The sequence below is a fragment of the Alosa pseudoharengus genome, unplaced genomic scaffold, assembly GCF_046254945.1.
Source record: "Alosa pseudoharengus isolate Yale_2024_CS ecotype anadromous, Long Island Sound unplaced genomic scaffold, YU_APseudo_1.1 YU_APseudo_1.1_scf_5, whole genome shotgun sequence".
Classification (NCBI taxonomy): Eukaryota; Metazoa; Chordata; class Actinopteri; order Clupeiformes; family Clupeidae; genus Alosa; species Alosa pseudoharengus.
In genome coordinates, this window is record NW_027468837.1 from 42,253,674 (window position 1) to 42,261,951 (window position 8,278).

Here is an 8,278-nt window from a genome sequence, read left to right on the forward strand (position 1 = left end):
CATTCAGTCTCTTCCCTGAGCTATCTGAACAGCCTGAAGTGTGTAAGATGTAGGCTAAACAGTACAATAAGTACCCAGACTCCATCTGTAACTTGTAAACAAAATAAGACAATCAGCTATAAAACTGAAAATAGGCCTACAGCATCTCTTATTTCTGAAAGTGCAAATTACATAGAAAAATGATTTTTAAAAATCCACTTAAGCAAGACCTTCAACATCTGTGTTTAGTTGTATATGGAAGGGTCTACAATTTGCCTCAATATTTTTTTGTATTGTGTGTAAAGTAATAATCTAGCCTACTAACTGTGAAAATATCACAATATTTTGCCTTTTTAAAAAAAACGAAATTGCTCCTTTCATTTCATAAACAGACTACAACTAGAAGTCACGTGACTTTGCCCTTTGACGTTAACTCACCGTAGCATGGTTTGTTTATTAGCCTGGTTAGCGTTGTCACTTTATTTTGCTGTCTATGCACTTAACACTACCAGCTCCTCATGTGAGAAGTTACAAGTTACCCCAACATAAAGGTAATTACCACGCGATTTACATAGCTTTCTGTCATTACGAAATCATTTAATTTAAGCCATAGGTTTTGGCCCTATTTGTATGTGTATCCAAAGGCTGCTGAAGCGCAGGGTAAGTTTTTTTCCCCCTCGTTTCAGTGATTGGTAGCCTACATCATCTGGGTGATGGCTTCGAATATGTGTAGCATTTTTTCCACTCACATACCCAACAACTGCTGATCAACGCCGACACACAGTTTCATCTTATCCACCACTCTTTCGCCTGTACTAACGTTACTGTAACTGAAGTTCTCAAACTTGCGATCTTAAAGAGACCAGCGGATCCTCTAACTCTTGTGGGTCTAACCGTAGTGCTGCTAATGACTGACGGACTCGACCAACGACCTGACAAAAAAAAACATAGGCGCCAATCAGAGCTTCAGAGCTAAGGCGAGGCTAAAGATTGCGTTAGGTGTCGCTAAAGAACTCCCGTAACTCTCGCTACTTAACAGTAATTGCGCATGACATTAATTAATCCGCACACGAGTTTTATTTATTTTTATACCGTGTATTCTCCGTGTAAATTCATGCACCGAACCGTGACGCCCGTACCGTTTCGGTTCAATACGAATACATGAACCGTTACACCCCTACTTTGAACACTACTGTAAGGCACCAGAGTGTTTTACAGTAGCAGAGGAGTTGGCCATCACAAATAATAGTGCAAGGCCGATTATGGAGGGTGTTGAGGGAGGCATTCGGTCAGATTCTGGTGCTGTGGAAATGTGTAGCCTTTATGTGCAGGGTACAGTAATATGACATTCAATTCAATACGTTTGTTAAAATGGTGATTTTAATTTATTAGGCCTACTATATGTCCGATTTATTCTTGCTCAGATGTTCAGCATACTGTAGGCCTATGTCCGATTTATTTTCGGACATACAGTAGGCTATTCTTGCTCAGATGTTCAGCATCACCGATGGAATACATGAATGTCCACGTACGGGCATTGCTATGAGACGTCTTCCTAGATCATCTGACAAAGATAACGAATTCCCTCGGCTGACAATCTATATCTTCATAGAGAATATCATCCGGGTAGGCTATATATATTTTCTGACGGTCTCTAAAACCCCTCGCCCTGCGAAGAGAGTCCCTCACGATTTGCGCTCCAATGTCGTATGGATCATCCAGGAAATTGTTAGTGGAGGGGTGGTACTTATAAAGGGTGTGGTTAACGGAAACCTCGGGTTAACCAAGAACATAACCTGCTCGGAGCAGGTTTGAGATGCAGCGTAAATTGCCATGGCAGCATACCTCGGTTAAAACCTATCCACCTATCGTAGTACGGGTTAATCGGGAAGTTACGCCACACGTGATCAAGTTACTCTCGAAGTTACCCAGATAAGCCAGTAACCCCGCTTCGTAGTACAGGCCCCATATCTCTAAATCCCAAACAACACATCTCTAAACCACAAACACCACATCTTTAAATTCCAAACACCACATCTCTAAATTCCAAACACCACATCTCTAAATTCCAAACACCACATCTCTAACCCCTATACACCACATCTCTATACACCACATCTCTAAATTTCAAACACCACATCTCTTAATCCCAAACACCACATCTCTAACCCCTATACAGCACATCTCTAAACCTTGAACACCTCTAAACGATAAACACCACATATGAAAGGGATGTCCACCTCTGAGGACGCAAGGGACAAGCAGACTGCTGACTTTCCACACACTGGACGCAGTAAACAAGCACACACATCCACACACTGGACACAGTAAACAAGTCCAACACCTGCACACACTGGACGCAGTAAACAAACACATGTCCACACACTGGACGCAGTAAACAAACACACGTCCACACACTGGACTCTGCGTGTCTGAGGGACAGCGTGTTAAATGGATGGACGGCTAAATCAGCGTCTTTCAACATGCTGAACTGATCTGTTATGAATCATAATCCAAATCAAATCATGTTTAAAAATATAATATACTTATACATCTGAACAGAGTGTGGGGAAAATAAGTAATATAACAACAAGAATTTGGCTATATCATGATCGTCCTCTATAATCAGAGATGTAGGCTACAACCCCAAAACAGAAAAAGTTGGGACGTTGTGTAAAATGTGAATAAAAACAGAATGTAACAATCTGCAACTTTCTTAAACTCATATTTAGTTGCAAAAAGGACACAGGCAACATATCAAATGTTGAAAATGACAAATTTGACTATTTCATGGAAAATATATGTTCATTTCGAATTTGATACCAGCAACATGTTTCAAAGAAAGTTGGGACGGGGCTAACAAAATGCTGGAAAAGTTGTGTAATGATAAAGAAAACATAAGGAGGAATATTTCACAACTAATAAAGGTAACTATGGCAACAAGATTGGGTATGAAAAAGAGCATCCCAGAGAGGCAGGGTCCCTTAGAAGTAAAGATGTAGGGGTATTCATCACTCTGTGTAAACCTGTATGCACAAATGATGAAACAATGTAATTTTAATGTTTCTTAAGATGCAATTGTGAAGTGTTTGGGTAGTTCATCATCTACAGGACATAATATCATATCATTAGAACATTCAGAGAATCCAGAGAAATCTTTGCAAACAAGGGAAAGAGCTGAAAAACAAATTGGATGGCCGTGGTCTTTTGGACTTCAGATGGCACTGCATCAACACCAGATCTGTTTCCAGACCTGTCATTGTTGGGGCTCAGGAAAACCTCTGATAACCATTGGTTATGTGCACAGTTTGATACTCAATTCAAAAACTACAGCCAAAAGTGTAACAGTCAAAACAGCCAACATTGTATTGAGACATGATACAGAAAATACCACCATCTTATCTGGGCCTAAAATGGACTGAGGTAACATGGAAAAAGGTCCTGCGTTTAGACCAATCAAAATTTGCCATTCTTTTTGAAAATCATGGACTCATCTGGGCTAAAGAGGAGACGGCCTATCCAAGTATCCAACCTATCCAACTTGTTTTAGTCTTCAGTTCAAAACCCAACATCTATGATGGTGTGGAGGAGCATTAGTGCCAACAGCATGGGCATCTTGCACATTTGGCAAAGCACAATCAATTCTGAATGATTTATACGGGTTTTGATCAACATATACTCCCATCCAGGCAAAGTCTTTTCCAGGGACGACATTGAATATTTCAGGAAAACAATGCCAAAATTAATTCTGCACATATTTAAATAGTATTTCTCCATGGATGATGAGTCCAGGTGCTAAAATGGCCTGTCTGCAGTCCAGATTTGTCAAATTAGGTGCATAATGGAATGACAAACATGACTTAGAATACCCCATACTGTTGAGCAACTGAAATCCTGTATCGGGGAGTAATGGGACGACATTTCACTCTCTAAATTGTGGCAACTGGCCTCAGTTCCTAAACATTTACAGAATTTTGTTAATTGAAGAGTTGAAGCAGCACAGTGGTAAACATGCTCCCATCCCAACTTTTTTTGAAACATGTTGCTGGCATCAAATTCAAAATTAACATATATTTTTCATGAAATAGTCCAAATTTTCATTTTCAACATTTGATATGTTGTCTATGTCCTTCTTGCTGCTAAACATGGGTTTACGAGACTTGTATATGATCACATCCTGTTTTTATTCGCAATTTACACAATGTCCCAACTTTTTCTGTTTTGGGGTTGTACATTAAAAGTGTGTGACAGACAGTAGATAATGTTCTATGTGATGCACACTGGCTTTACAAGGAGCATGTGCAATACCACATCTCTATTTATAACAGGATATCAGCGGCTGGAATGCCACGCAAATAGCCCTCCTAAGGGTCAGGCGACGCTCGAGGAGGCGCGCTGTTGTTAGTGATCATATACATAACGGTAGCAAAGAGCGTCGACACTTTTAATAGAATTTGTGCTTATCAAACACACGTAAGAAAGGGTGCGTGTAGGCCTAGTCGACCACCAACGATATAGCCTAGGCCTACTTTGAACGAAATAGAATGATGTACGTAATTACACTTGCAGACTGAAGAGTTCTTGGAATTCTAACGCTGGATTATTAATGTCAGCAGGTTTAGATATGATGCATTTCTATTAGGTAGGCTACTAATGAATACATATCGATCGTATAAAGGCAGCATAAAGACAAACTGAATTCCTGGGCCGATGTTTTCAGTGTCTGACCTTTTCATGGGTAGTCACACAGAGGATCATATTGTCTACACAAAGTGAGCCGGTGAGCGGCAAGAGCCGAAACAAGTGTTGCCTGACACTCAAAAGCCTCTGTATCAAAGTAGTTCGTTTGCAAGTTGCTGTTTTTTTTTATTGTGAGACAAAAGCTACGTAAGCTTTTGCGACACAAGCTATTTTTTTTATTATCAATATTCTCTGAGAATATTGAAGGGGCTGTAAAATCTCACCGTTAGTGGAGCAGAGATCTACTCAAGACAAAAAGAAAATAATCTCCCGTGGACCACTGGTCGCGGACTGACCGGTGAGCAGCTCGCAGAAATCCTGAGTCCACGCCGAGAGAACCGCTCAAAGCCGTCGGAAATCCGAAAGTTGCAAAAAGCTTTTATTTTACGCACAGAAGCTCTCTGGGTCACGCGCTCGCAACAGCAGTAGAGGACACTTCGTCAATGAGCAGTTCGTTCACTTTGATACCGCTGCGTCTGTAGTCCACACGTGCCCGCGGGAAAGATGGTTTGAGTGAGACTCCTGGTGCACGCGGTGGGAGGACTGGAATGCTGAGCCCAGCTGTGATTCTCGTGACCGCCTGTAGGTCGATTCTCCACCACCCGTGTAACTTAACGGGACAGTACTTGAGGGGAAATCAGTAATGATACGAGCACGAGCACGCTAGGAAAGTGGCATCTAGGGGTAGAAAGATAATTCTGGTGTCATCTCTGGTTCCGGTTCAGAGAGGTTAGCCTATAGCCATTTCTACTGTTCCGGCAAGTAATCAGCAATCAGGGAAAATTTAATATAACAGTGGTCTTATGGCTTATGCCAACCACCTATAGATCAGCGGTGTCATGCCCATATTAGGCAGAGAGCTTTGTTGGAATGAGACCTCATTATTGTTATGGTCATTATCAAATTTCTGCATATGTATCAGTTTGAGGATACTGCATACTCCTTTCCTGCACCCTGTTATGAATACACAAGGCATAAATCATGTGCTGCTCTGTCTTTTGTGAAATACCCTACACCTTCCATGTCAATCTTTCTTTTTCACAAGCATAGAATGTGACTTCTACACCAAGATGAAGTCATTGTCATGCAGCAAACCACATGGTTTGTAGTGCAAAGCTTTAATGACTTTGGATCATGGAATTATTGCTTATATAGTGGGTGACAACTTGATGTAAATATCTTCCATGTGATTTGGAGTCTGTTGTAAATGGGGGCGTGTCCTGCTGGCTTTCAGCCTCCAGCAGCTGGGTGCAGTCCAGTTGCCCCCACACACACTCAAACACACAAAAACACACACACAGACACATTCCCAAACCCTAAAATAGTCTGAGCTCCTTCTCATGGGCTATGGAGTAAGAGAAGAGTGTGTGTGTGTGTGGGCTCTATTTTGACGTTAAAAAACCCCGATGCAAAGCTTATTCTTATCTTACACCCAGTCAGTGGTGGATTTTGCGCCATGCGCTCCATTTTTATTATGCCTTGGAGCCAGGGGTGTGGCAGAAGGTGTGATCTGGTGCATGATCCAAAAATCACTATCTTACACCCTCTACAAATCCTTACGCCACTGACCAAGAGAAACCTGGTCGCATGTAAAGCACTGAACGCATGTACAGCTGAAGACGCACTGAGGTGTGGACTCGAGTCACATGACTTGGACTCGAGTCACATGACTTGGACTCGAGTCACGATTTTGATGACATCAGACTGGAGTTGACAAAATTAGAAATTACTTGCAACTCAACTTGGACTTTCATGCTGTTGACTTGAGACTTGATTGGGACTTCGCCCCTTTGACCTGTAATGACTTGCGGCATGCTGGGTCAAATGATTTGTATCTTATCAAAACATAACTATTTTCTGCCCGTACCAACTTCAGCAGCCTCAAATTCATTGTAAGTATAAGTATAAGTATAAGTATATATACTCTTTTGATCCCGTGAGGGAAATGTGGTCTGCCTTTATCCCAATCCGTGAATTAGTGAAACACACTCAGCACACAGTGTACCCACAGTGAGGTGAAGCACACACTAATCCCGGCGCAGTGAGCTGCCTGCATCAACAGCGGCGCTCGGGGAGCAGTGAGGGGTTAGGTGCCTTGCTCAAGGGCACTTCAGCCATTCCTACTGGTCGGGGTTCGAACCGGCAACCCTCCGGCTACAGGTCCAAAGTGCTAACCAGTAGGCCACGGCTGCCCTACGGCTGTTAACGTTACATCTGCAACTCAGCGTAGTTTGCATGGAATGCAGCGTCTCCCATCTAGCATGAGAAAGGAAAAGAGATGAGCATCACTCACGGATCATCCTCCCGTTGTCGTCTGACTAAGTGGATTTTGTGATTTTGTGATGGATCCTCTGATCCTGTGATGTGGTTCGATAGCCTAAACTATTTCATTTGCTCCATGGAGCTAATCTAAACTATCACGGTAAATAGGTAGCCTATTTGTTATTGTAGGCTAACTCCTGTGGGCATGTTTATCCATTCAGTAGATAAACTATCAAACTATTGCTTAACATGTAGGCATATGTTAGTGTAGGAGTGCCCCCAATATAATATAATCATATGTTAGTGTAGGAGTGCTCCCAATATAATATAATCATATGTTAGTGTGTGGAGTGGGCCCCCAATATAATATAATCATATGTTAGTGTGTGGAGTGCCCCCAATATAATATAATCATATGTTAGTGTGTGGAGTGCCCCCAATATAATATAATCATATGTTAGTGTAGGAGTGCCCCCGATATAATATAATCATATGTTAGTGTAGGAGTGCCCCCAATATAATATTGTCGTGTCTTTACTTTTGTCTAATCATTAAAGTGTCTGCTGGATAGACTAGTTAGCTAGCTGGCTAGCTCAGAACTCCCGTCTTGACATCAATCAATGGATATATCGTACTCACAGTCTCCGAGGCAAGGTTAATGACACGACATGAATCCCAAGGTAAAGTTGAGTTGTTTACTGAAGTATGTAGCATTACAACAGGGCTGCAAAAGTCACCTAGCTCCGACGAGGGAGAGTTATCTCGCCAGGGCCATATGGTGGGTTATATGCAGCTATCAAAACTGAATCACTTCCGTGTACACACGCTATAAGAACATTACATTCAGACCCTACCGGCCAGATAAGATACTGCACTAACGTTGTTAACTGAACTAAAAGCAGGCATACATTACAATATAATCATATGTTAGTGTAGGAGTGCCCCCAATATAATATAATCATATGTTAGTGTGTGGAGTGGGCCCCCAATATAATATAATCATATGTTAGTGTAGGAGTGCCCCCAATATAATATAATCATATGTTAGTGTAGGAGTGCCCCCAATATAATATAATCATATGTTAGTGTGGGGAGTGGGGCCCCAATATAATATAATCATATGTTAGTGTAGGAGTGCCCCCAATATAATATAATCATATGTTAGTGTAGGAGTGCCCTCAATATAATATAATCATATGTTAGTGTAGGGCCCCAATATAATATAATCATATGTTAGTGTAGGAGTGCCCCCAATATAATATAATCATATGTTAGTGTAGGAGTGCCCCCAATATAA

General features: G+C 41.5%; 1 protein-coding gene across 1 annotated transcript in view; it reads right to left on the bottom strand.

Moving 5' to 3' along the window:
* Nucleotides 1-5,124, bottom strand: part of LOC143104934 (SRSF protein kinase 3-like) — a 47,247-nt gene extending 42,123 nt beyond the window's left edge. Inside the window, exon 1 of the mRNA XM_076269264.1 lies at nt 4,944-5,124. The gene's annotated coding sequence lies outside the window, so the exon portion shown is untranslated. The remainder of the gene's footprint in view (nt 1-4,943) is intronic.
* Between the last annotated feature and the right edge of the window lie 3,154 nt (nt 5,125-8,278).